Source organism: Lutra lutra, chromosome 5, assembly GCF_902655055.1.
Source record: "Lutra lutra chromosome 5, mLutLut1.2, whole genome shotgun sequence".
NCBI classification, from domain to species: Eukaryota; Metazoa; Chordata; class Mammalia; order Carnivora; family Mustelidae; genus Lutra; species Lutra lutra.
Window position 1 is genome coordinate 125,960,764 of NC_062282.1, and position 14,762 is coordinate 125,975,525.

Consider the following 14,762-nt stretch of genomic DNA (forward strand, 5'->3'; position numbering starts at 1 on the left):
TGAGTAGGCAAGGGGCTATTTATTAGACTATTGAAGTGCATTGATATAGTCAGTGAGCTCATAAAAATAAAGACAACTGAAGGTAAACAGCATGAAGCACATACAATAATTTAACACTGGGTTATTCCTTTGATGCTTGAACAATATGCACAGTATATGGGTGAGGAAACAACACTGCCTCAAGAAAAGGAGGTGTTATTAGTCAAAGGCTTCAGTTAGACAAGATAAGTTTTAGAGATCTGCTGTCTAGAATAGTGCCTCTAGTTAACATAAGAGCTACTCTTCGAGCTAATTTTTCAGTGTACAATATTAAGTGTTATCACAAATACTAACAATAATAATACCAGCAGGAAGAAACTTTTAGAGGTGATGGATATGTTTATGGCATAGATTACAATGATAGTTTCACAGGTGGATATTTATCTCCAAACTCACTGAGTTATATGCATTAAATATGTACAGCTTTTTGTAAATCAGTCATACTTAGTGATTTTTTTTTTTAAGTATGAATAAATGCTGAGTTGGCTAATACAAAAGTCCAAGTCAGGCAGTATATTAAATGACCTAATGAATTAAACCTAAACAGGATAATTAATTTTCTTACAGATATATTTTATATATACATGAGAGCAAGAGTAATTTAAATGTTTTTCAAATATACATCATACTTTTATTCTTTTTGTAATTTCTTTCCAGATAAAGACCTATTTTTGCATTAACCTTTTTTCATTTGACATATTTGTGAATTCAGGATTATAATTTTTATCTATAACTTGTAGCTGCATTTTTTTTTAAGAGATGAGAAACAGTGAACTAATAAATACTTCGTTGTTTAAAAAAAAAAAAGGCTTTGAAAAGAAACCAAGTATGGTATACATGATATACAATCATTGTATTAATAGTATTTAAATAGATATGACCAGAATTATCCTGTTGAGTAGTTTAATGCATAGGTAAAATATAATAGAGAAAACTCATCTTAATAACTTACAGTAAAACATTTTTAAACATGTGTATAATTATGAAATTAATACCTCTCACCCTATAGGGAACTCAGCAATAAAGTTCTTAGAATCTTATGCCACATTGGCCTCTACGAACACTAAGTTGCTGGAACCACACATAATTCACTAAAAAGTCATACAACAATGAAAGGATAATCCTTTTTTTTTTTTTAACCCAGAAGGAATCAAAAGGCTGGAAGAGTATTAACATTGTGGAAAACATATCCTTAGGTGTGATAAACCAAAACCTTTTTTGTTCATTAATTAATGAAAGGAGTCAAAAGAAAGAAAAACACAAAAAACAGTGAATAAAAATGAAAGCATTTTTTTTCATGACTTTCAATTATGAAGCAAATTTGTAGTCAGATTATTATATCTAGAACCAAATTATTGAGATATTTATTAACAGGTTTGTTTTGGTTTCCTATTGATCCTAGAACAAACTACCATAAATGTAGTGGCTTAAAGCAACATAATTTATTATCTGGTAATTCTGGAGGTCAGAAGTTTGAAATGGGTTACACTGGGCTAAGATCAGTGTCAGCTCATGTATGTTCTTTCTGAAGTCTCCAAGGAAGAACCCATTTTCTTGCCTATTTCAGCTTCTAGAGGCCACCTGTATTCCTGACTCGTGGCCCCATTCAGGATGATCTCTGTTTCTTTGATAAATCTGATTGTGACTCCACTGCCTCTTTTTTCTTAGAAGAACACTTGTGATCACACTAGATTTACTGAGATAATCCAGGATAATCTCCCATCTCGAGATCCTAAATGCAGTCAAATTAAAAATTTGTGTGTGTGTGTGCATGCAAGATAACATACTCCCAAGATCTAAAGACCAGAAGTGGACACCTCTGATAAACCATTATTCAGCCTACCACAAGCTTACAGCACTGTTTATTATGGAAAACAATGTGCTACCCTAGAGTGTTGTACATAGAAAAAATGCTGGCTCTAACCTCCGGCTCTGCTAGTATCTATCTAGCAGACACCAAGTGACACCTGCTATAAATCACTAATTCTGTGTATGTCTCCTTTTTCTAAACAATATAAACAGAAGTCAGAATGCCTCCTTTGATGAATTTCCAGGTAGGTCGTAACAGTCAAATGAGGTAACCTAGGTGAAAGCATTCTACAAAGTAGAACCTAATTTATTTTAAAAAGAAAAAAAGGAGGGCTTTATTCTGAGCTACATCATACATCGGGACCTCTTCTCATTTTCAAATGCAGTTTGGGACCAGAATTAATAGATAATTAAACAATCCATCCAGATGTGAAGTTCTCGTTTTAAAATACATGAATGAGAAAGGACCTTTTTGATACAGTCTACGTGTTTAAAGCAATTGGCAGTATTTCCAGTCCAGATTCTTGTTGCTGCTATGATGGTACCCCCAGAGGTATCTTTCTATCCTGTTCTTCTCATTCTCTTTCTCCATCTTTTTCTTTTCTGACATGCTTGCCAGTGAAGAAAGGAATATTTTTAATAAACAGTACTGGAAAAATCAGATGAATATACACCAAAAAACAAACAAACAAAAAAAACAGAAAAGCACTTAATTCTTATCTCATGCCAAATACAAAGAAACTTGAGTTACAATCTTTAGGTCTATGATCCATTTGGAGTAAACCTTCAAACTTCTAGAATAAAAATAGGTGGGAAATTTACCTTTTACCTCCTAATATAAATTACAGGTACTAAACTCAAAATATAAAACCCTGAAAATACTAGAAAATGTTCAAAACTAAAGGAGGAAGACCCATTTAACAAGCTACAATATGAAAGAATCCTAAGAGAACTATTGAATTTAATTACATTATGTTAAACTTTTTTTAATAAAAGTATGTCATAAACAAGTTTTTTTCTTAAACTAGAAACAGACTGGGGAAAATATGTAAAGCTTATGTAAGAGAAAAAAATTATGACTGAAAAAATCCCAATAATTGGGAAAGTTTGTAAATACACAAACCACAAAAATACATTAAAATTACTTTTAAATATAAGCAAATACTTAAACTAACATGCTTTCTGGGAAGTAAAAAAGACAACGATTTTTCCTTCACCACTCTATGCAGTAAAAATGAAGAAAAACATACACATCTAAGATATTTGGTAATGCTAAGAATTGGCCTAATTGTTGGAAAAGTTTCATGAATATTTCAACAGAATATTAATTGGTGCAACATTTTTGGAAAACAATAGCATGATAACTACTTATATTTAAAATGTCCTGTGATTTATAGATTTCAGAACTGGAAGCCTGTATCTACACTCCCCATCACCCCTTTTTCCTTTTTTTCTCTTCACCCATTTTGCCTGTGACTCTACCCTCCTTCCCCTGGCAACCCATCAGTTTATCTTAATCTAAATGGATAATTTGTTTTTTCATTTGTTCTTTAGATTCCACATATGAATGACATCATATATATTTGTTTTTCTCAGCCTGACAGAATTCTCTTATTATAATATACTCTAGGTCCATCCATCTCATCACAAATGGCAATATCTCATCCTTTCCATGGCTGTAATAACGCATGACCCATATACCACATCTTCCTTACCCATTCATCTATTGCTGGATAGTAAGTTCCTTCCTTTTCTTGGCCACCATAAATGCTGCTGAAATAAACATAGGGGTGCATGTATCTTTTTGAATTGGTGCTTACATTATCTTTGAGTAAATATCCTGTAGTAGAATTATTGTATCACATTGTATTTCTACTCTTAATATTTTGAGAAAACTCCATACTATTTACCATAATAGTTGTATCACTTTATATTCCCACCAACAGTACATGAAGGCTCCTTTTTCTCCACATTCTCACCAAAAGTTGTGAGTTGTCTTTGATTTTAACCATTCTGACTGTGTAAATTGATAGCTCATTGTGGTTTTGATTTGTGTTTTCATAATGTTAAGTGGTGCTAAGCATCTTTTCATGTATCTGGTGGCCATCTGTGTCATCTCTGGAACACGGTTATTCAGGTCCTTTGTCCATTTTTTAATTAGATTGTATTTTGGTGTTAAGTGTAGAAGTTCTTAGTGTATTTTGGATATTAAGTCCTCATGAGGTATATCATTTACATAGATGTTCTCCCATTTAATAAGTTGTTGCTTTGTTTGGGTTTTCTCGCTGTGTCAAATCTTATTTCAATGTACTAATAATATTGTAGTAAACCAATAAATTAGTTTTGCTTTTGTTTCCTTTGCTATAAGAGACATACCTAGAAAAATGTTTCCACAGTCTAGATCCCAGAAATTACTCCTAGCTTCTCATCTAAGGTTTTCATGGGTTCAGGCTTTATATTTAGGTTTTTAATGCATTTTGAGGTTTTTTTTGTGTATGGTATAAGAAAGTGTTTAATTTGTCCAGTATTCTCAGCACCATTTGTGGAAGAGACTGTTTTTTTCCCATTGCATATTCTTAACTCCTTTGTCAAAGATTAATTGAACATATAAGGATGGGTTTATTTCTTACTTTAGTCTTCTTAATCTTTGTTTTGTGGCGTGTATTTGGAGTTTGTTCCATGCACATTGAAACAATGTGCATTGTTATTGGACAGAATATTATATATGTATCTATTAATTCATTCTGGTCTAGTGTCTCAGTCAGGGACACTGTTTTGTTGATTTTTCTACCTGAATGATCTATCCATTGATAAAAATGGGTGTTAAAGTTCCCAACCATTAATGTATTTTCAATTTTTGTCAAATTCTTTTGTTTAATCCCTTTATCATTATATAATGCCCTTCTTTGTCTCTTGTTACAATCTTTGTTTTAAAGTCTATTGTGTCTAAAGTACTGCTACCCTTTGTTTCTTTTTGTGGGCATTCAAAACGGCTAACTAGATAAGATTTAATAAACACGTGCCTCCCTAGATGAGGCTAACTGAAAAGCAAAGAAGGAAGGTCCAGAAAACTGGGCCTCCTTTAAAGTGTCTGGGCTGCAAACAGCTGGATCCTTGTTGTGGCTCAACACACTCCCCCAGGGAACAAATATTACTTAGGGGAAGCGTTTATCTTCAGGGGTCACGCACTCCCTGTCTGCATGCGTGTTGTGAGAACAGCTTATTCTAATCACATGATGCTCCCTATGTCACAGTTGTGATTATTAAGGCTTCTCACTCCTTGTATTGATAACATTCACAAAAAAAGTAGAGGCAGAAGTTTGGCTTGGAAACTTTTGCCACTAGAGCACCTGGTCCCCTTGCTCTCTTGTTCTCCTACTAAAGTGTCTGGAGTAATCTTTCATCTGCCGCCTCAGGGTTTGCTGGCCAAACCCAACATTTTTTTTGCTTCCATTTGTGTGGTAAATGTCTTTCCATCCTTCACTGCTATTCTGTATGTGTCTCTATACCTGAGATAAAGGTCTTATAAGCAGCATATAGAAGGGTCTGGTTTTTAATCCATTCTGCCACCCTCTAGCTTTTGAATGAAGCACTTGGTACATTTCTATTTAAAGAAATTACTGACAGATACGTGCATAATGCCATATTGTCCACTGCTTTCTGGTTATTGTGGTAGTTCTCTGTTCCTTTCTTCTTCTCTTGTTCTTTTTGTGATTGATGGGGTTTCGTAGTGTTATGTTGGACTTTCTTCTTTTGTTTATTCCTTAAGGTTTGGGATTTGTGGTTACTATGAGGTTTATATATAACATCTTAAATATATGGTAGTCTTTATATATATATATTTTTTACTTCTCCACATTTTTTAAAAGATCTTATTTATTTATTTGACAGACAGAGATCACAAGTAGGCAGAGAGGCAGGCAGAGAGAGAGGCGAGGAAGCAGGCTTCCCGCTGAGCAGAGAGCCTGATGCGGGGCTCCATCCCAGGACCCTGGGATCATGACCTGAGCTGAAGGCAGAGGCTTTAACCCACTAAGTCACCCACGTGGCCTTACGAGAGCCCTTACTTCTCCACATTTTATGTGTATACTGTCATATTTTATATCTTTTTGGTCATAATTTTCTTATATGTAATGATGGCATTTTCTTTTCTACTTTAAGATGTACCTTAACATTTCTTGTAAGGTTGGTTTAGTGGTGACAAACTCCTTCAGTTTCTCCATCAGTTCTAAATAATAAACATGCAGTTTATAGGTCATGCTTCACTTTTCTGACCTACCCATTTTCTGCTGAAAAAGCAGTTAATAATCCTACAGGGCTTCCAGTGTACATAATAATGTACATAATTGACACCTTAATTATATGTGGTGGGGGAGACCTCCTTGGGTTTGTTTGGAACTCTCAGTGCTTCTTGAACTTGGATATCTATTTCCTCCCTTGGGATAGGGAAGTTTTCAGGCATTATTTCTTCAAATAAGTTTGATCCCTCTTTCTCACTTTTGGTGGAACCGCATAATGCCAATGTGTGTTTGCTTCATGTTTAAGAGATCCCTCAACCTATTTTATTGTTTAAAAATCTTTTCTCTTTTTGCTGTTTAGATTGGGTGCTTTCCATTGCCCTATCAGATGACTGTTACATTTTGATGCACCTGCTAATCTCCTGTTGATTCTGTCTAGTGTATATTGCTGCTGCTATGAACATTGGGGTACATGTGGCCCTCTAGTGTATTTTTTTTTCATTTATTGCATTCTTTTTTTTTTTTTAAGATTTTATTTATTTATTTGACAGAGAGACAGATCACAAGTAGGCAGAGAGGCAGGCAGAGAGAGAGGGGGAAGCAGGCTCCATGCTGAGCAGAGAGCCCAATGTGGGGCTCGATCCCAGGACCCTGGGATCATGACCTGAGCTGAAGGCAGAGGCTTTAACCCACTGAGCCACCCAGGCATCCCCATTTATTGCATTCTTTAACCTCTGCTTGGTTCTTTTTTAAATTCTCTGTCTCTTTATTGAAAGCCTCACTGAGTTCTTTAACTCTTCTTTCTGGCCTGGTGAGCATCTTTACAATCCTTATTTTATTATTATCATTATTAAATAAAGTTAGTCACCATATAGTACATCATTAGTTTTTTTCCCCCAAGATTTTATTTATTTGATAGACAGGGATCACAAGTAGTCAGAGAGGCAGGCAGGGAGAGAAGAGGAAGCAGGCTCCCCGCTGAGCAGAGAGCCCGATGCGGGGCTCGATCCCAGGGCCCCGAGACCATGACCCGAGCCAAAGGCAGAGGCCTTACCCCACTGAGGCACCCAGGTGCCCCACATCATTAGTCTTTGATGCAGTGTTCTAAGATTCATTGTTTACATATAACACCCAGTGTTCCATGCAATCCATGCCCTCCTTAAAAACCACCACTATGGGGGCGCCTGGGTGGGTCAGTGGGTTAAAGCCTCTGCCTTCGGCTCAGGTCATGATCCCAGGGTCCTGGGATCGAGCCCCACATCGGGCTCTCTGCTCAGCGGGGAGCCTGCTTCTCCCTCTCTCTCTCTGCCTACTTGTGATCTCTCTCTCTAATAAATAAATAAAAATCTTAAAAAAAAAAAAAAACACCACTATGTTCATCCAGCCCCCTACCCCCTCCCCTCCAAAACCCTGTGTTTCTCAGAGTCCACAGTCTCTCATAGTTCATCTACAATCATTACTTTAATTCTTTACCAGACATAGTACTTATCTCCACTTAATTTAGTTCTTTTTCTGAGGCTTGGTCTTATTCTTTCTTTAGAAACAAATTCTGTGTGTGTTTCTATGGATTTGTGGAACAGCTAGTTCTAGACTTGCAGGAATGTTCTCATGTATGGTTGTCCTCTATGAAGACTCTAGGTACTTGGTGAATTTTTTACTGGTTGGTTGGAGCCGTGGCTGTCCTGGGGCTCCACACACATTAGGCAGACTGGTAGGATAGCTAAAGCTGAGTGGGTGCAGTCCAGGCAGGTCCCCGGATTCCGTATGCTGAAAGCACTCTGGCAGGACAGCTGAAGTAAAAGTGGAGTCACATGGGGGTTTCTTGGTGGGGTAGCCGCAACCATGGGAGGCAAGGATTGGGGGTTCCTAGGGACTGCAGTCATGGCTGGATCCAAAGACTATTTCAGCCAGGAGATACCTGAGCACTCTGTACCAGGGGTGCCTTAGCAACCCTCTAAATCCAAAATGGTAGGGCCTGTTCTGTGGTGCTTTGCATTTGTGTCACCTTGGCACAAAGTCTGGAGCTATGGCAAATCCTACCCCGGACTGTCCCTGTGTCCATGGCCCTGTGACAGCTTAGGTCAGACAGCTGGTGTTGCTGTGGGGCTAAGGACACAGGAATCACTGAAGTGGCAGGCTGCTTATGGTGCCTGCACTGTGCACTGGTCTATGCTTTCAAGGTAGAGAAGTGCAGACTGTCAGCCCCTCCCACCAAGTGAGAGTTTCAGCAGCTCCCTATTTTGCAGAGTTCTAGAACTGGCTCCTTCATATTCTAGTTGTTCTTTTAAATTGTAGCACTTTGTGTGTGTGTCTGTGCCCCTGGGCAGAGGTGGACTAGGGGAACTGGAACTTGTTGAGGCCACATATACATTATGGTGCCCAGATTCTGCTCCTTTTCATGTTATTAAGGTGGTTGGGGGATAGGGGAGCTTAAATTTACCTTGATGTTCAACTAAATGTCCACTAACGGAAATGTTCTTTAAATCATGGGACAAAAAGACAGCATACTGTTAAAAAATCATATACAATGAAATAGATTAATATGTACAACCGAGGCAAGTTCTCTAAGTCCTATTAAAAAAACACACATAATTCATAGAAAATCACCCAAATCACAAAACTACAAGCTCTTTCATCAATGCTCACTCGGAGTCCCATTAAAATTCTGTATAGCTTACATGTGGTTAAATGTATTGACCACGTTTGGAAAATAGATATACATATGCCATCCTGTAACACTGGCTTTTTGAGAAGTAAAATGACAGTGCTGAAAAGGAAAATGTTTTCCTACTAATCATTGTCAATCCATTATAACTCTTAGGAGATAAAAACATACTGCATGAATGTTTACCAACTCCTAAGACTCCTTCCTATCAACCTATCCTAACCCCTAAGAACCTATCAACATTTTAACAATATATTGTAAAAAGACTTGATATGTGATGGGACAAGCATGTTTAAATGTGAAAGACAATAACAAATTAGAATTTAAAGGAATGCGAACTTCACATCCACTATTGTGTTTCATTCAGAATACCAGCTTGTATGATAAAGCATTTTCAAATATGTGAGGCTTTCAATACACAACAGGAATTTGATTTTACTACTCATCTTGCTTATCATCTCTCTGCCTGGAGGTTACAAAAAGCATTCTACTTTAGATTCTTGAATAAAAATGATAAATGTAAGATATTAAAACTCAGACGAGAAGTTTCTATATAATTGACTCTAATCAAAAGGGAAAGTATCCTTCCATCAGCTTACTGGGGGAGTCCTAAACTTGAGAATAAGCATTAGCAGGTTTCATAATGTCAAAGTTTTTCATGTTGCTACCCGATAGAGAAGAAATGGCCATAAAAAGCTTCTAAAAAGGAAGTCAAACAGATGCTCAACTCCTGAATTTAAGAAAATGCTTAAATTAAAAGTGTATTTAACACCTTTTAATTTTCATTGGTAAAAAGCATAACTTTAAAAAATCTTTTTCTTTTATTAGCACCTGCTGCCTCGGTGTTCCCTAGGAAAAGGAAAGCTTAATGAGATATTCTTATGTAACAATAGAGGTTCTTAAAAGAAAATTAGAATGCTTTCTCCTGAAGGGATTTACAGATTAATTTGCACAATCTCCTCAATATAAGGGAGGAAATGAAAGAAAACATTTTAGAAACTGGAAGAGTTGCTTTTTCTTTCTTCCCCCTATGTGTTAATTATATAGAGAGCCTTGGCTGCCTTCTCCCAGTGTGCTATATTCTTAGGTTTTCGTGCAGGTGGCTCACTGCTCAGTCATGAAGGACGGGTAAGCATCCACAGTGGAATGTTCATAGGCTGGTCAACATGCAGGTCATACTCGAGGTGTAGAATATAAGTCTTCAGCTCTCCCTATTGTATTTTTTATTTTTGTTTGGTCTTTGCTAAGGAGTGAGGGAGGGGAAAAGTATAAGATATTTAGAATTTATCTGTCATCAATATCCCCTCCTGGTATACATACAGGCTGTGGACAGCTTGCCCCAAATCCAGGAACACACTCCCCTCACACTACACCCACAGCTAGTGACAGGGGAAAACACAAAAAAGAAGAAAACAGAATCCCTGATTCACAAATGACCTCAATAATCTCTATTCTATTATACATTAAACTGCATCCATTATACTGGATTCTCTGTGGTTATGAAACTGTTTTCTCCTTGGCCTCATTAAGCCTTTTTGGTTTCTCACTCAATTTTAGGCTCCGTGGTTACCAATATTTATGTCCAAGAATGTCATTTGAAAAGCCACACTGTTTTAACATTATCATGAACCGTCTTGGTTATGACTTGGGCTGTAATAATTGTCGATCCCTGTGACTCTTGCTCTAATCAGCCATGATACAGACCCCTGGGAAATTGTCTTTGGTGAGATACAGCAATGCTTTGGTGCAGCTGACATCACAGAAAAAAAAAGGCAACTAAATATGCTATGTGAGAGACCCAGTAGTCAGCTACCAGCCAAATTTCCTATACACTGGAAAATTGGAGTTTGAGAAAGCCACTGGAGAGCTCTATTAATAAAAATAAAAGGAAAAGTTCTCTGAAAAGGAACATAATAAAATACTGGCGTTTCATCAAGAATTGGCCATGTTAAATGGTAAGGAGGAGGATTTCACCAAGTAATTTTTCTAACTTAAGAGGCAGTTCCCAGGGCGAGAACTCCATCTCGGAATTTAAGCAACAGGCAAGGTACAGCTAAAAAAATAAAGCTACCCAACTAGGAAGGACATGGCCACAGAAATGGGTACACCAGGAACCAGTGGCTTGACTGGCTTGCCTCCTAGGAGTAAAAATTAGCTGGTAACTGTTAAGAGTTACCTGCCTTCCCTCTGCCAGGGGCCATGTAGGAAAAAAGATTTAGCTACTATTAAATCTTTCTTTTTCTGCCCTCCCAATTTTGACTATAATTTAGCCAATATTTTTCCATTATTACAATAAGCAAGTTAATGGCCCCAGTGTTGCAGCTAATGAAAAAATAAGGCAAATCTCTATTCACAAAGTTTTTAGCTTAGTTTTTGAACTTACAATTGTTGCTAATAAACCATCTAAGGAGGAAAAGAAATACTAGGAAGAGAATCCAACTATGTTTCCATTTACTTGAAACCTATCACTAAATACACACAAGTGCAAAGGCTGCATGCCAGAGCTGTTTCACACTTATCTCCAGTGGCCACAGAATATAAATAAACAAAAAACTAAGTACCTTTGAAGAACCGCACAGGTAGCATAAGTAAAATTTTTTGCTATATACATGTTCATCAATAAGTGCTACTTAGTCTAAGGTAAGTTTTTTACCAAAAGGGTTTTATAAAGAACTCATTTTGAGAAAGCCCAGCAAACTCATGAAGTCATTCAGACAGAATCATCTAGGAATATTATTATATTTTCTATTACTCTGACCCACAAATTAGAATACAAGTACATTTTCTCAATGCCTGCACTGATAGTATTAAATCATTAACTGTACTTGTAACAAAACTTCCAGTTCACCCCTTCTGAAGTAGCAACACCACTAACTGTCTTCAGTTTCAACAGCATCTATCTACATTCATATCGTAAGAAAAAGTGAGAGAACACTGCCAGGGCACTTATTTTATCTTCCTAGTATGTAAAAGTAGAAAAAATGCCTGTTTCAAAAGATAATGTCTATGTTTTAGACACTCAAGATGTGTTCCATTATAACCTAAATTATATTCTTACCTCCTGTACAATTGTTGTGAGGCATTTTGACTCAATGTTCTAGATATAAGAAACCATTCACACTACAAAGTCAAGGGGCTAAAGAATACTTAAAACAGACAGCTTTCCAGTAACAGGTGAGATCCTTGAGAGCTTCTGTCTGCAGGCATCAGGATGGCACTTGGTTATTTGTCCTATAAAAACAGCAGGCCAACTACTACACAACACATTTACTGTTTTTGTTTTGTGGGGAAGTGGAGGGATAGGTCTTTTGAGAATCAAGATGGTGACAAAGACAAATCTTTGTCAATAATTAAACCCTGACCAAATGTGAATAAAATAGAGGTACTGCAGCTCTGAAATATTTTTCTCTTGTTTTTAGGACATAGATCTCATTTTGCAATATCCATGAATATTGTACAATTACTAGATTCCCCTCTAGGTTCCAGGGGAAAAGATCACATGTCCCTGCAGAAACTATTCTGGACAGGACCTTGTAAAGAATTCTCACAGCTCAGCACTGACCCAAAGTCTGGATAAAAACATGTGGCAAGGGGTGCCTGGGGGGCTCAGTGGGTTAAGCCTCTGCCTTCGGCTCAGGTTGTGATCTCAGGGTCCTGGGATTGAGCCCCACATCTGGCTCTCTGGTCAGCAGGGAGTCTGCTTCCCACCCCCCACCCCCACCCCCTGCCTGCCTCTCTGCCTACTTGTGATCTCTGTCTCTGTGTCAAATAAATAAATAAAATCTTTAAAAAAAAAATGTGGCAAGATGGGGCCTGTTCTAGGAAAGAGAAGTCAAATGTCATTATAGCTGGTGGTGTGCCACAAGTCTCTTAAAAAGAATTTAAGTATTAAGATGAGGATATGTCTGTAGGTAGATGTGTATACATATGGATTTTTTTTTTTTTTTTGCTCTTCTCCTAGGTGATTACTACTGTTGCATATCCTCTAATTGGCTGTTCCCTTTACTGTATTTTTCATGTCATTTATTGTATTCTTCAGTTCTGATTGGTTCTTTCTGAGATCTGTGAGCATCCTTATGATCATTACTTTTAACTCATTACCAACTAAACTACTTCCAATTCATTAGGATTTTTTGTGTGTGTGGCATTTTATCTTCTACATTTGTTTAGAAGTGAATCCTCTGTCTCTTCCTTTTGTTTGCCTTTCTGTGTTGGCCTTAGGCAGAACAGTTACCCACCTCTCTCTCTGTCTTGAAGCTATTGTCTTATGTCAATCTTGGGCCACTGCTACTGCAGCGTTGGCCGGCCTGCCAGGGCATGCTGCATTGGGGCTGCCGCAGCATCTGTCTAGAGTTCAAGCAGACATGAGCTGGGGCTACCTGACATCAGCTCAAGTCTCAGGGCACATGGGCCTAGCCCTAGTAGGCTGGCTAGAATGCCTGGATCCTGTCTCTGTTGACAGTACTGAGTGCCAGCATCTCCCAGCCGATTTGGCAGACAGTCCAAGATTAAGGAGTAGATTTCCTTCAATTACAGTCTAGTTGCCCTTCTAGCTGTTGGTTTCTTGTGCTGTCCCAGTGTAAGGGAGTCTGGGTGTGGGCCCCTCACTGATAACCCTCCCTGCTGCAGGTTTCTGCATTGGGGATGGGGTTCCAGTTGCTACCATGTCTCTCCTACTTTTCTCTACGTGGCCCCTCTGTTGTTGCTGTATCGACAGATGATGGTTTGTTCAGATCTCAGTTCTACTTCAAGAGGAACTGCTCTAAATGTAGGTGTAGATTGAGTGTGTCTGGGGGTGGACATGAATTCAGGGTTTTCCTCCACTGCCATCTTGGACTGCCCCTGTAGCTGGACCCTTTAAGAGCTTCCCTCTGGAGGTGCCCCACCCATTGACTCCAGGAAAGGAGGAGACTGGAAGGATCCTCAGGTAAAGCCAAAAGCAGATCCACGTGGTGGGACTGAGGCTGCAGTCGAGGCACATGAGTGCCATCTGCATGCCTCTACTTCATATGCCCTCATCCTCCTCTCCCTACTCCCAAGGAGGAGACAGAGCAGATACAGAAGGTTGAGGTGGCCAGGTAGGATGAACACTACAATGACACAGCCACCTCCTTGAAGGCAGGGATAAAATAAGGTTGTCCAACAGGGACTGTCACATGCTCCCAGTAGCCTACATGAACATGGTGGGGATAGAGGACCCATTCAGTGCTTTTTCTCCAGCAAGGACCAGAAAACAAATCCTCCTACAAAAAGTTGCCACTGATAAAGGACTATCAGGACCCAGTGGAGTCCATATGCTTCATGGTGTTTGAATTGTTGGATAATAAGTATTTGAAGCCAATGCAACTGGTCCAGAGAATAATGTCATCTATCTGGAAATGGAGGGAGATTATTCCTAGTACGACTTGTTGAAGCTGCAAAGGGTAATGATCAGAAACAAATGATAAGTTTCCAAGGAGCATACCAAGTGGCTTTTCTTAAAAGCAAAAAAGAAATGCAGTCTACACACACAATCCGCCCGGGGCTGGCTCTTAACTTTCCTGTATTTTACTATAAGATCCCTAATAACCCAGAGGTTGTCTGCACACGGGCTAAAATGACTTCTGATGAGGCCATTGCAGAACTTGATATTCTGAACAAAAACTCCTACAGAGACAGTGGTATCATCAGTTGCTTAGAAACAACATGTGGACAACAGACTGCAGGAAAGGAATATGAACGTGGCAAAGGGAAAGAAAACTGAGTGCATAAAGGGTATCATCCTTCTTCCTCTCAAGTTTTTTTTTTTTTTTTTTAAGATTTTATTTATTTGACAGAGAGAGAGAGATCACAGGTAGGCAGACAGAGAGGGGGAAGCAGTCTCCCCGCTGAGCAGAGAGCCCAGTGCGGGGCTCGATCCCAGGACTCTGAGACCATGACCTGAGCTGAAGGCAGAGGCCTAACCCGCTGAGCTGCCCAGGTGCCCCAAGAAAGTTTTTTACATATCTCTATTCCTTATATCCTTTAGATCT

At 38.5% G+C, this 14,762-nt stretch overlaps 1 pseudogene; it reads left to right on the plus strand.

Annotated features, from left to right (window-relative positions):
* Positions 1 to 14,494, plus strand: part of LOC125101199 (14-3-3 protein theta-like) — a 116,326-nt pseudogene extending 101,832 nt beyond the window's left edge.
* The last annotated feature ends 268 nt before the right edge of the window (positions 14,495 to 14,762 follow it).